This window comes from Staurois parvus, unplaced genomic scaffold, assembly GCF_062004578.1.
Source record: "Staurois parvus isolate SC_StPar_1 unplaced genomic scaffold, SC_StPar_1.0 ptg000117l, whole genome shotgun sequence".
NCBI classification, from domain to species: Eukaryota; Metazoa; Chordata; class Amphibia; order Anura; family Ranidae; genus Staurois; species Staurois parvus.
This window is the reverse complement of record NW_028317913.1, coordinates 1,541,334-1,556,340: the sequence shown is the minus strand read 5'-3', so window position 1 is coordinate 1,556,340 and position 15,007 is coordinate 1,541,334. Positions and strand designations below refer to the sequence as shown.

Below are 15,007 nucleotides of genomic sequence, written 5' to 3'. Positions count from 1 at the left end.
GTGGTGGGTCACAATTACTTCTGGTTTAAGGGCTTATATTTTTTTACAACAGAAGGGAGTGGCCATGGGCGTGAAATTCGCACCTAGTATGGCCAATTTGTTTATGGCCAAATGGGAGGAGGACATTATCTATAAAGAATAGAGGCCTGAGTTGGTGCTCTGGAAGAGGTATATAGATGATGTCCTCCTCCTGTGGGATGGTTATCTTACCTCCCTTGAGGGATTCATTGATCATCTTAACTTAATTATCAGGGTATCAGCCCTCAATATGAGGCAAATAGAGTGGAAATCCACTTTTTGGATCTTACCATTAAAATTCAAGAGGGAGAGATCGTGACTTCAACTTTCTTCAAAGAAACAGACCATAACGGTTATATTTATATCAAGAGCTGTCACCATTCTGCATGGCTCAAATCTGTTCCAAAGTGCCAGTATTATAAATTGAAAAGGAATTGCACCTATCGTGATGACTTTTTGCGTGATGTTGACTTTCTTAAACAGAGATTTTTGGATAGGGGCTATAATTCAGAGGCCCTAGAGGCATTCTTACAGGTTGATGCTATATCACGGAATGATATCTTGAAACCAAGACAGGGGTCGCGGTTGATTCCTCTTTCAATTATGCATTTTGTAACACCTATTCAATGCAACAATTTGCTGTGAGAAACATATTCCGCAAACATTGGAGCGTGCATAAAAATGACAAAGTGTTGGGCCCCCTTTTATCGGAAGTCCCCTCTATGGTGTTTAGAGGGGTTCCACCATTGAGATTGAGGATAGCTTCCAATGGGCTTGTGCCTCCCAACAAACCTAAGTTCTTTCAAAATCTGAAGGGCTACTACCTATGTAGAAATGTAAAGCTTGTAGCATTAAGGCCTATAGATTGAAGAAAAAAATGATTACCTTCCAATCTGGTTGTACTCATAAGGTATATGATATTGGAAATTTAATCACGTGCACCACTAGGAACGTGGTGCAACTGCAGGCATCACTCCAGTATAACCACCGAAGTCCAGCCACGTACTGGTATGAAAGTGGGTCTGTATCGTGCTACGTAAATTGTTAGTGTTAAAGAACATGTAAACCCAACATTTCATATTCTTGAGATGTGTCTGCTGTACCATGTACTTGTATGTGTTGCACTACCCTGTTCAGGGCCCCTGGATTTGTTTGGGTCCCCCTACGCTCTGCCCAGCCAGGCCAGGCAACATGCATTTTCCACACCTTCACATTCAGAGTCAGTAAGTTGTTTTTATGAAGGGGTTAACAACTAGGATGGGGTCTAGGGGTATATGGAATATCCAAGGAACTGTGAACTTGAGGACAAACTTCTTAGCAACAATACTGTACAGAAATATGGCCCAAAGATAGCACCTGTCTCTGTTAAGGAGCACTGAAGCCCCCTTGGTGTACCTCTTCAGACCCCAGATGAATCCTCCTCTTCACCCAGCTGCACTGAGTGTATCCCTGGGCAAGGGATTCCAAGATCTAGCAGTTAAGTATTCCTGTATGAGAACTGGCCCTGACCACCCTCTCCCTTTTTCTGGCCCAGGGGGTGTAGAAATACTCATACTGTCCTGTCTGCTTGGTGAGTTGAAGCTGTTTTCAGGCCTTTTAATGGGCTGGCCCCTTCCCGGCTGACAGGTTGTCCTCCCTAGGAGATGGTGGGACAGTGGAGATCCTTCTGTCCAGCAACCAGCCTGTAGGCAGACTCCCCTCCCTGGGGCCTCCTCCCAGGCTCCACACTCCAGCCTCAATCCATCTTCCACCCGACTCCCCTGCTGCTCAGGCTCTGCCAAATTTATGGGTTGTCCTTGGTCACCATGCCTCCTGCCTGGGGATTGGATAATGTCCCCTCAAAAATGTTTTGTCCCCTGTGATAAAAAAAAAATTAACCACTTCCTGTCCGGTCCATGTACATAAACGGCTGGACGGGAGCAGTGCAGGAGCGGGTTGCTGTTCAAACGGCGCTTGCATTTACAGCCTTTGCGTGCTCCCTGGGAGCGAGCAGCACCGATCTCTGTACGGGACCTCTGTGTGAGGTCCCGATTCGTGTGATCACTGATTGGCTAATCAGTGATCACATGAATAGTAGTAAGCAAGATGTAATTTCCTGACATCATTGCTTACTACGTGTAAAATCTGTGAATGATCACAGAGATCACATAGTACAGGGCTATTCACAACAGCCTTGTACCATGTGACAAGCTGTGACCAATCACAGCTCGCACAGTATTTCTCAATGGCTGCAAGAATGCAGTCAGAGAGAAAGAGAAATGATTGCTTTTACAGCCTTTATGGGTGTAAAAACAATCAGTGTAAAAAAAAAAAATCTTCATCACCCCTCACAAGTAGTACTATGGTGACACTGTACTGCTAGAGTGACAGTATGTTAAAAAAATAAAAATGTAAAAATGTAGTTGAAAAATTATAATTTTTGGTTATTAACTAATTTGGGTTATTTATTTGTACTAAAGATAACTGAATAAAGTTTGGCTAAGATTTCTGAAGAAAGATTATTTATTTGCAAACTTTTATAAGAAAAACACTTTTTTTTCAAAATTTTTGGACATTTTAATTTATATAGCAAAAAAAATAAAAATCCCAGTGGTGAATAAATACCACCAAAATAAAGTTTTATCTGTCTCAAAAAAAATGCTAAAAAATTCATATGGGTACAGTGCTCCATGGCCGCACAATTGTCATTCAAAGTGTGGTAGCACTGAAAGCTGAAAATTGGCCTGGACAGGAAGGGGGTAAATGTGTCTGGTCTTGAAGTGGTTAAGCAAAAAAAAAAAAAAGTGTTTTTTTTCTTTTTTTTTGCAAAACAATAAGGTTACACCCAAGCACATAACATACCCCCACATAAAAACACGTATGGACATAAACAAACGTGTTAAGGGCACCAACGCTTGACGTCAATTGTGATACACATATCGCCATGTGAAAATAATATTTCTAGCCCAAGACCTCCTCCATACCAATAAACTGATGACCTATGGGGGGCTTTTGAAGCGTTGCCTAGAGAAAGTATAGGGTAACAAAGTTTGTCGCCATTTCACAGGCACACCCAAATTTAGGGTTTGACATGATGGGTATCTATTTACTTGGTGCAACCCTGTCTTCCATATTTTACCAAAAATGTGGGTAATTTATTATTTTGGAAATGTTGGGTTTCCATGGGCGTATCATGAGCCTGTTGTATTATAAAAACAAAAACTTCTTTAATAAAAATATTGAAAAATAAATGTTGGGTTTCCTAGACCATTGTGATATTGTGACATTAATTGCTACAATCCCTATTTTATTCTCTAGGATGTCTGATTTCAGACAATAATGTTGGAGGGGTTTGTGTAATCTTCTGGACTAAAATTATTTTTTAAACGTGTAAAAAATGCAAAACATATTTGGCAACAAAAGGATTAAAGTTGATTTTAACCACCTCCTGCCCGCCATATAGTAATATGACAGACACAAGGTGGTTCTCTCGTTCTGGGAGGACGTCATATGATGTCCTCCCATTCTAACCATGCATGCGCATCTCCAAGAGCGCACAGCACGGCAATCGGCGGTGCGCTGTGTCCCGAAGATGTCTGCTCGGTCATGTGATCAGCTGTGTCCAATCACAGCTGATCACATGTTAACAGGGAAATGCCGGTTATCGGCATTTCTCTCCTCACGAGCTGTCAAGCTGACAGATCGTGAGGAGAGGAGAGCCGGTAATCGGCATTCCTCGGAGGGGACATGTACACAGATCATCAAAGCACTGATGATCAGTGTAACCCCAGCAGTGCCACCTGTCAGTGTCCATCATGCCAGCTCTCAGTGCTCATCCATGCCACCTGCCAGTGCCCATCAGTGCCACATCAATGCCACATATCAGTGCCCACCTGAGCAGCCTTTCAGTGCCACCTATTAATGCCAGCCAGTGCCACCTATCAGTACTGCCAATCTTTGCCACCTATCAGTGCCAGTCAGTGCCGCCTATCAGTGCCAGTCAGTGCCACCTCTCAGTGTGCATCAGTGCTGCCTATCAGTGCCAGTCAGTGCCGCCTATCAGTGCCATATATGAGTGCTGCCTTTCAGTGCCCATCAGTGATGCCTGTCAATGCCCATCAGTGCCACCTTCCAGTGCCTCCTCAATGCCCATCAGTGCCACCTATCAGTGTCCATCAGTGCACATCACTGCAGCCTCATTAGCGCACATCAGTGAAGGAGAAAAAACACTTATTTACAAAATTGTATAACAAAAACTAAGAAAAAACGTTTTTTTTTTAATTTTCAGTGGTTTTTGGTTTAAGAAAAAATAAAAAACCCAGAGATGATTAAATACCACCAAAATAAAGCTTTATCTGTCACAAAAAAAGATAAAAATTTCATATGGGTACAGTGTTGCATGACTGTGCAATTGTCATTTAAATTGCAATAGCGCTGAAAGCTGGAAATTGGCCTGGGCAGGAAGGGGGTAGAAGTGCCCTATAGGCTAGTGGTTAAAAAACCTGTGGAGGTCACATGTTTCCTGTTGAGAGTGGAGCTCTAGTCTGCAGCCAGGTACCCTTGGGAAATGCAGATATGACTGGAAACATGTGACCTCCACTTCCTCGAGTTGTGTCTATTGGTTGGTTGTTACAGTAAAATTAATTTATAAAAAAAAAAAATGGAGTGGAGGTCACATGTTTCCTGTCGAGTGTAGCTCCAGTCTGCAGCCATCGCTTGTTTGTTACATTAAAGTTCATTTAAAAAAAAGGTGGAGTGGAGGTCACATGTTTCCTGTTGAAAGTGGAGCTCCAGTCTGCAGCCAGAACCCTTTCGGGCTCTGAGCTGTGGTCGCACTGGGAGATGCTGCTGCTGCTGGACGAGAGGCGAACTGCTGCCTTGTGTGATTGCAGGTACCCGGGGCCGCTGCTGGTGGGGAGAACCTCCGTTCTGAGAGGCCGGGGACTGCTGGGGTAACAAGCCTGGCCGGGAGGGGAGGACGGACACTTTCCTGGGAGAGTCCCCGGCTTGCACTGAGGCCTACAGAGCTGTGAATATTGACACGTCCCCAGTAAGGTGATGCCCGGTATACATCCATGTTCCAGTGGTAGTGAGGAGACGTTGTGTGTCTGCTGGTTCCAGCTGTGGTTGGTGGTGTAGACAGCTGTGTGGTCATTATTGGCCATTTAATGACAGGACCTCAATGGAGGAGCTGTGCTGAGCATTGTGGGGCTCTGGTCAGGTGGGATCCCTGAGGACAGGCTTCCAGGAGAGGGGTGTCATTGTGTCCAGGGAGGGGGGATGGGGCTCCATTAGTGTCCCTGTATTGGGGAGGATGCTGGGCCTGGCCGGTCATAAGTGGGGAGAGGTCTTGGAACCACTATGACATGTTAGTTTAGAAGAAAGGGGGGGTCGTGATGATGGCGGTGTGTGCGCCTTGTCATCTGTATCGTACGGTGAGAGTGCGCTTGGGGGCTTTGCTGAAAAAGGTTTGTGTTCAGAAACCAGAGGTACTACATTATTATTATAACAGTTTGCGCAGCGCTTTACAACTTCTCTTCCATGACTTCTTAAAGCATTTTAATTCGTTGCAGCTTACCAATTCTTAGATGTGGTGACTGTATGAGCTTTTTTTTTTTAAATGCTTTCTGTCTTCTAGTTTCACCTGGTGATCCATCCAGTAAGCCTGTTGTCTTGCAACAGATCAAGCTGTGCTGCAGATGTAGCAGTTAGAAGGTTGAGACAAACCATTTACTACTGATGGGGTGATTACAGTGATCAGTTTTTATTCATTTATGTGAAACCTTCATCCCCCCTGCTGTAACTGCTTACAAAGTGTTAGCTGGATTTTAGCTTCAGTTTGTTAGTGTAGCTAAATTGGCTAATACATCAACACTTCCCTCCCCCAAGATTGACAATGCTGCTGTCCCTATGCTCCTCCATACTGGAGGCACTCTAAAGATGGGTATACACGTTTAGCAGTCCAGTTCAGCAGAAACCAGATGAATTTCAGTACGTGTGTAGCCGTGTCTGTTCAACTGTCAAATGGTCCTGCTGGAGAACCAGCATTGGATCAGCACATGTAGCCAATGGCTGCGGTTCCAGCACTCCTGTATAGGACATACCACACCGAAGAAATGCAAAGCAGATCAATCACAACCCCTGAACTGTCTTGTACGCCTCTCCATTGAAGTCAATAGGAAGTTGCTGACCTCTGTTTGGTGTGCGTTTCAAATGCAGTTAAACAACACGCTGGCTATTGGCTGATAAAAGTGTTAAAAGAAATCCTGCCTCCCCTCACCGCCTTTCTTCATTCTCTGGAGAAGCTGGATGAAGAGGCTGGCATAGTATGTGAATGCCTGGTCCTCTGGTCTGCTACATGATGGGGGTCCTTCCACCAGCTGCAGTGGCATGTGTCTGTGGACGCCAGCAGAAGGAACAGCATTGCAAGCCAGAAGGATTGGATGCTAAGGATTCTCCAGTAAGCTGTGGCTCTTACAGGCCTCGTTCAAATGGGTGGCAGCTCTTGTTGCCCCTCTGAAAAGCGATTGGTGGTGGGTTGCTTTTCAGAGGGCAGTTGGCTGAGAGCTGATATGTTGCTGCTTATGTTTAACTGTGAAAAGGCTGCACCACAACGCTGCAACTACATGCATTGCATGCAACTGCATTCACTGAAATGGGGTGGCATCTGGCAATGGTACTACCCACCATGTGAGAAGAGGAGGGTAATTGTTGCCAAGAAGCAAAGCATCACAGCTGTGCTATGTGTACAGCCCTGTATGTTCTTTAGGGCAGTTAAACTGCAGCTCAACCACCTCTTTTTACCACAACCATGTGAACAAGATCTAAGACCAGCCTACACACACAGACACACACGTTTTCTAATTCAGCCCACAGATCCCTCCATCTGTACTACACAGTGCGGGTGACCGAATCTCCCTCTGCAGCTATTGTATTCTGACAGCTGGCACCAGCAGCTCTCACAATATCCAAACAGCAGTTGCATCTGTCTGGATGCAGCTACTATTCGACTGACAATGTTCCAGCTAGGATTTTTCAGTCGTAGAGTGAATTTTGGCCAGTTCAGGAACCAGGTGAGAGTCAGTGTATGGCTATAGACACACACAGTGTAGCTCAGCCCTGCCCCTACTCCCTCTTTTCTGGCTGCGTTTGACAGCAGCTTATGGCTCCCACTGTTGTGTCTGAGCCAACGAGGAGCGAGAGATCGAAGAGCCACTACTCTTGTGCACAGTACTGGAGTGAATTTGGGCTCAGGTAAGTATGAGAGGACTGCGGAAGAAGCTGCACTGAGAAGCTTTTTTTACTTTAATTCAGAGAATGCATTAAAGTAAAAGATCCTTCAGCCTCTAGAACCACGTAACAGTCCACAAACAGCCTGAGGGGGATGTTCACATGCTGCGGCAAATTTAATATGGTATGTCGAGGAGGCACTGCCTGTCATACTTGGCCATTCAAGTTGATGGGAGCCAAGTATGGATACTGTACATTAGGTCCATTGTAAAAAAAAAAAACCCCAAAAAACACTGAAATTACTTTGGCTGCTTAGCTACACTCTGAAAAGCGATCCACTCTGGACTCAGAGATGGGGATAGTGTGAACCCAGTCTAAAGTGTAACCACAACCATTTATTTTCATTGTGGGTTGAGTGAGGAGGAGTTAAAATTAGTTTTTTATTAATACTTCTCTCTGATTTTTCCTATCCTTGTTAAGCCAAGACAAGAAATAGGGCAAGTCCAAGGCTAGCACATTATGAAAGGCTTACCTGAAAATAAAGCCCTCCAGTCGAGCACTGTTATCTTGGCTCCCTGGGATTCCATCTTCACCCGATCTTCCTTCCATGTTCCTGGGCTACGACTGTTTGACTGGCTGAGCCACGGTAACATCACTCCTATGAATGCGCGCAGGAGTCTTGGCCGCGGCATGGCTGTCTCAATGGATGGCGCCGTCCATTGAGAGTGCACTGTGCATGAGTCGGAGACATCACCGGCGCTTCTGAAGTATCTCCTAAACAGTGCCGCACATTTAGGAGATACTTACAGTACCCACCGGTAAGTCATATTAAAGGCTTACTGGTAGGTTAAACAAAGAAATGTTGCTACCACTTTAAGGAGGCGCTCACTGAACTCACAGATCTGACTGACGATATTTTTGCAACGTAAACCTTAATTTTAATGAAATGACCTTTGTAACAAATTATTCTTAGAAAAAGTGTACATCTATATATCCAGTATACACAATTCATCAGACCAGGACCACAGAGCAATGGAAGAAGGTGGCCTGTTGTGATGAATTTAAGAATTGTTTGAGGAAAACAACCACAAGTTTGAGGTTTTGACTTGGCCTCAAAATTCTCCAGATCTCAATTCAGTCGAGTATCTGTGGGATGTGCTGAAAGAACAAATCTAATCCATGGAGACCCCACCTCACAACTTACGGTACTTAAAGCGCAGTTCCACCAAAAGTGGAAGCTCTGCTTTTCTGCTTCCTCCCCTGCCACGTTTGGCACCTTTTTGGGGGGAGATGGGGAAGCGGGTACCTGGTATTGACAGGTACGCGCTCCCACTTCCAGGTCCAGTTTGCCACAGCGAACTGAGCCAGAAGTTCGGGCTCCTCAGCAGCCCTTTGGGACATTTCACAGGTCCCAGAGGACTGTGGCCCATTCACAAAACACAGCGCAGTTCGTGCATGTGCAGTAGGGAACTGACTGTGAGGCCGCATGGCTTCACTGTCAGTTTCCCTTAGCCAAGATGGTGGTGCCAGCACCCGACAGCTGATTTGGAGAAGTGGCTCAGGGTTAGGACACCGCTGGATCCATGGACAGGTAAGTGCCCTAATATTAAAAGACAGCAGCTACTGTATTTGTAGCTGCTGACTTTTAATTATTTTATGGCACGGAGGCCGTGGGCCAGAATGCCGCTTTAAGGCCCCATGTACACGGGACACTTCTGAACGATGGAAACTGACTACTGGAAAACGTAGGGGAAAAAACGTCTGTTTAGCCGTGTTTGCATAACGTGTTTATGTGCGTTTGTGTTTAGAAGCGTTTTTTAAAGATAAGCACAGGAGAACCTCCCAAATGCCCAGAATGCACTGAAAAGTGGTAAATGATTAACTATTTCAGACTGTTTCAGGAAAATACACAGAGTAGAAGCAGAGACAGCAGTATGTGTTGAGATAATTAGGTGTGAGTTGCTCGTTAACATTTCTTTTGTTTCCAAGGGTGGAAAGGTGTCTGGTGGAGTGAGTCATTAAGGTCACCTGGCAGGGGGTCTTCATGAGGAATTTGAGGTGTGAATGGTCATTAACATATCTTTTGTTTCCAAGGGTGGGAGAGGACTGAGGTCTGAATTGTTCATTACAATGTGTGACAAGCTTGGTAGGAACATCCTGTGTTCAGTGTTTTGTTCATCTGAGTACCTTGTAAACACTTTGCATGCATTTTTCATGCCGAAAAAAGGCTCTGGACAGCATTGGGAACTGGAGTTAGAAAACATTTTAGACACAATTGCTTATAAATGCGATTTGCCGTGTTTAGATGCGTTTAGCCACGTTTACAAGCATTTTGCGTTTGAAACGCTGATAAAATCAACTGCTGAATGCAAGTTTTCTGCATTAAAAAAAACGACTTTAAACTCAAATGCCTGTAAACAACTGTGTGTACATGGATACGTAGGAAGACATTAGGGTGAGTTCAGGGGCTGCTTAAAAAAAAAAATGAAAAGCTCCTAAATGTGAGTTTATCAGCTGCAGTGTACATGAGCCCTAAAGTGTAACTAAAACTCCACTGTTGTTCACTGCAAACAGGCAGTAAACTGAGCTTTTCATGCGCAGCTCACCGTACAGCATCGGCCCAGTCCCTGCGAGCCAGAATGATGGCCTTCTGCGCATGAGGAGCACTAGAAAAACACAGCTCAGGTGTGAACAGAGACCGCTTAAAATGATGGGATTTCTAATGCTGAGTGGTTTGTAGCTTTGAGTTACAAAATACTGAGGTTTGAATGAGGCCTTAGGTTAGCTTACACTGAAAGGTGTTTTAAGGGTTGTTTGTGATTTGAAAGGATGCATTTTCTGGCCAATTTTCTTGTGTTGTAAAGGTCATGATATTCTGGCCATCTACGTTAAATACCTTGTTAACCTCCCTCGCGGTATGATTCTTTCCGATTTTTTTGTGCTGAAAGCGGTACCATTTGTTTGCATGGAAATATGTAGTTTTTTATTGTAGGCTGTAATTTTTAGGAATAACTCACTGAAATCTGTATGAACAAGAGTCTAGTAAACATTCCGGATATGATAAAACTTGAAACACGAAATCATAAATTATAATTTATTAAATAATCATAAAAAATAATATAATAAATTTGATTCAATAATATAATCAAACCAAAAACACTGAAATTTGAAATACAGAGGCAAATTTGCACATCGCTGAGCAAAGTCGCAAAATCGTTTTCAGTGTCTGATGACGAATTTCACCACAAATCATCACTCAATTCTGCAAGTGGTTCTGATTTACTATCGCTGTTCTAAAAACGCTTTTCACGTAAAGGGACGCTTTTTGGACACCATGGACTTTTCTAAGTTTCCAGGCAGAAAGAACAGTTAAAATGCAGGCAGGGCACAGAGCAAAGCAGTAGGGACAAAATATATGTGAAATGCATTGAAACAGCAATGACAGCAAAAATGACATTTTTAAAAAATTTTAACTTTTCCGCCGGTTCCGGCGCCTGTACGTCCCGCCGTCACAGACCAGAAGCCGGATGCCGGCATCGGCCGGAGGAGATGGCCGGGGACGCTGCAGGGGACACATTGCGGGAGCGAAGGACAAGGTAAGTGCTGCAGGGACCCCCTGAGCAACGCCGCATGGTAAGCCCGAGTGTAGCTCGGGGTTACCGCTCTTCGTATTGAAATTTTACCCCGAGCTACACTCGGGAATACCGCCAGGGTGGTTAAAGGAATGTGTCTCTGACAATATTGCAATATACAGTAATCTTTCATTTTCTAACCATAATCATAGCAGTATAGAACACAATGGAGGTATGGGCTAAAAAAAGGCACAAAAAAAATAAATAAACACATCATCTTTATGAAAATCATATAAATCTCAGACAAAAAGATCATCATCTCCATATCAAGAGGCCATCTAAAATTTTGTAAATTATCTGAAAAATCTATCTTCCTCCAAATTTTAAAGAATTACCAGAATGTTTGTTCCATATCTGCTCTGGACGAATTAACTTCATACATCCCAATTATTTTTTGTTATCACACATAAAAAAAATTAAACAATGAAAAATGTCTTCACTGACTGAACATATTATAAGAATGGAATAAGGGTCCTGTGTAACATGCTTCATAACTCTTGTGTCTTCATAAGGTAAGTATTGGATTTCAATGTTATATAAATTATTTAGTCCAATACTCAAAGTAGTATCTCCACATAGAACACGATATCCACAGATGTCAGAACACGATATCCACAGATGTCAGGCATCCACAGTTTATTGTACACCTATTCAGACAAATTGATGTAATATAATTATAGCCTCATCCCTACTGATCAGTAGATACATTTTATTTGTCAGTAGTGATCAAAGTTCATGAAAAAGTTAATGTTCTGCATCAAGGTAATAGTCTAGTGTGTATCTCCATTATCATAAAGGTCTGTCCTATGAACCATATAATCACTTTAAATAATAAAACAAAGGGACCTCTTATGCAGGCCACAAATGGGTCGAATTCCCAATGAATTTTCTTTAGAAAATTGGAAATTTTGTGCATTTTGTAATCCGATGGTGCCACCATTGATTTTGAAATTCGTCCAACTAAGCCTTTAATTTCACCTCGTTGCTACAGATAAGTATTTTCATGGCCAAGAATGTTCTTTTCTTTCCAGAACACAGCCCATGCTCATTTATATTTTGATTACATTTCTCACACAATTCTCCCATCATTGAGTAGAAATTTGTTTTAAAAAAAATTTCCAATCACTCAAATTCGATGGTCACTTGAAAGTCGGCCATTGCTGTGACCAACTAATGGTACAAAATTTAAACGAAAATTTTTAGAAAATATTTGTGAAAGAAAATTCTTTTGGAATTCGACCCCGTGTATGGCCGGCTTAGTCCACAAGCATACACAACAACCCCAGGCTTGTTGATAGGAAATGTACTTTTAGAACTAGCGTGCTTGCTGATCAGATCCATTGTTGTGAACATTGATCTTCTGTGTGACTGGGTCTTGTTCTCTGCAATGTTACTTTTACATTATTCAGCCAATGTTTTGACTTTGCATTCATTTATCTGTCCGGCTCTATAAGGCCTCATTCACTGTCAAACCTGCATTCATCTGCCTTTAGAGAACATTTCTATACACATATGTACATTTGCCTGAGTTTAGGTGCAGTCAGTTTAGTTATATATTACAAAAAAAAATGGATTTTTGTTCATCCTATTGGATGCATGTAAACACAGCTAGATCTGCTTTACAGCAGGAACATCTAACCGCAGGAGTGTGAATGTGAATGAGGCCCAAGAGTCTGTTTCAGTGTTATCACCCAAGATTCACAAACTTTCCTCTAGCATCTTGTGTGCAAAGTGGTTGAATCTTGGGTGAAAATTGTTTGATAAAGGGACAAAATATTCCATTGGTCATCATTTAGTTTTAAAAATCACGGCTGAAAATGAGGATAATTCTAGGTGTCAGTTTTCAAACAGATCACATAAAAGACAGTTTCTTATCTGCTGCACTCTGCCCACCATGCCTGCTCTTTACACTGCCTTACTCTACCAGCTTGAGAATGAAAGCCTCATTCTTGCTTTGTGGTTTTTATGCCCGCTAAACGAACTTTCATATCCCTTTCTATAATTAAATATTTTTTTTAAATGAGTTCTAGGTCTCGGTTATGTCTCTGACGTAATAATTTACTGATGTTTACATCCAGGATCTTGTTGACAGATCCTGATTAAAATGTCCTGTAATTACATGCAAATGCTTATAAATGCGCAACATTCTTCTTCATCGTCGTCTAGTGGTCATTGTTGCAGCTGGAATGCGTATACACATAAATTCTATTTTCATTTGACAGCTCTGTAATCATCAATGTATTACTGATCTTTACACAGCTGTGTGCATTGTTCTATAGACAACAATGTACATGTGTTCAGATCCCTAACATCAATGGCATTTTTTTTACTCCCGTGTGCAAGAGGTCTAAAGGAAATTTATATTCACAGCATGCATTCTCTTTTGATATTTTGATGACTCCACCTCCTGAAACTCCTCCTCTTAGCTCATCTTTAGTTCAGAAGGCAGGCTCTGTGAAATATGTGAATACTTGTCACAGAATTCCAGAAAGTAAATGTGTGGGGAACTTCACAAAGTAAGTTTTTAATAACTTCGAGATCCTTCAGATTCACCACTTGCCACCTGCTTGCAGTACAAAAGTTGCGGGCGGCAGCACCAGGATAAGCGACATTCTGCTATGTCACTCAGCACATGCACACTGGGGTGCGCAGTGACCCAACCCTGCGACCACTGTGTCCAGGGGACACAGCGGATAACGGTGCTTGGTACCTGGCCACTGAAAGTGGTCGGGGTATCGTGATCTCTATGACCAATCATAGTGACCAAACAATTACATGTACGCAAAACTGTCATGAATGGCTTACATTCATGACCGCTTGCTTACTATTGTGATGCTGTGATTGGCCCACCGCTATCACATGGTATCTGGCACTCTGTACCATGTGATTAGCTGTAGCCAATCACGGCATCACAATAGTAAGCAAGCTGTTATGAATGAAAGCCATTCATGACAGTTAAAACTATTGCTTATAATAGTGATTATCAAGCAAAAAATGTTATAAAAAAAATAATTTTTTACATACTGTCACCAGTCAGTATCCTTGATCGCCCCCACACTTGTCATATGATAATGCTGTACTGCACTAATGACAATATGCTAAAAAACAAAAATGTGGGAAAAAAACTTATTTAATGTCTACATTTTTCAAAAAAGTTACAACTTCAAATACCTCGCCATGCCTCTTCCTAAATACCTTAGAGTGTCTACTTTCCAATAAGGGGTCATTTCGGGTTATTTGTACTGTCCTGGCATTTTAGGGCCTCAAGAAATGAGGACATCAGGACTGATCAATTTTCAAATATATATATAGATAGATAGATATACACACCATAGTTTGTAGACTCTATAGCTTTCACTAATATGCACTGATTTGGGTTATTTTTACCGAAGAAATATATCAAAATACATTTTATGAAGAAAGATTATTTGTTTGCAAAATGTTTTGAATTTGATATTTTTTCATTTATATAGCAAAAAATAAACAAACCAGTGGTGATAATGCCACCAAAGGAAAGCCCTATTTGTGTGGAAAAAAATGATATAAATTTCATTTGGCTACAGTGTTGCATGATCGAACAATTGGCAATTAAAGTAGCGCAGTGTTGAATAGCAAAAAAATGCTATGATTTATGTAGCCATTACTTCCTGAAATCCATCTGCCCTTAGCTCAGGCATGCAGGCAGAAGGGTTTGCTTGGCTTAGAAAACCCCTCCTTCCCTTCAGAAGACTCCTGGGATGTATGACATAATTTGCCTAGGCATGGGAACCAGGAAGTAACTAAATTAGGTATAAAAAAAATTTAAAACATGTATATAAGATATACTTTCCTATCTATTTAATAATGTTAGCAGCATAAGGATTCAGATTAGGTAATGTTGATTGGGAGAATGAAGTTCTACTGTAAAAAGAGACGTATGGCCAAAGCTTTTTGGCCATACTTCTCTTCTGGATCACAGGAGTGCACCTACTTTTGCACTCCTCTGACCCAGAATCAGCTGACAGCAGACTAAATCGCACTGTTGGTAGATGTCACAGAGCCATTCCAGGCTTTTTGTAGTCTTTACTCAATTGTCTTCCATGTGCAATTTAGCTAATTAAAGCACATTTTGATAATTGAGTATTGCATTGTCCTTTATGTAACCGCTT

The 15,007-nt window shown here is 42.3% G+C and overlaps 1 protein-coding gene across 4 annotated transcripts in view; it reads left to right on the top strand.

Moving 5' to 3' along the window:
- Window positions 1-4,779: 4,779 nt before the first annotated feature.
- Window positions 4,780-15,007, top strand: part of VPS54 (VPS54 subunit of GARP complex) — a 137,552-nt gene continuing 127,324 nt past the window's right edge. For 2 of the 4 annotated variants that reach the window (XR_016311983.1, XM_089672003.1), the window contains exon 1: window positions 4,780-4,889. The gene's annotated coding sequence lies outside the window, so the exon portion shown is untranslated. The other 2 variants (XM_089672005.1, XM_089672004.1) reach the window with 2 other exon arrangements.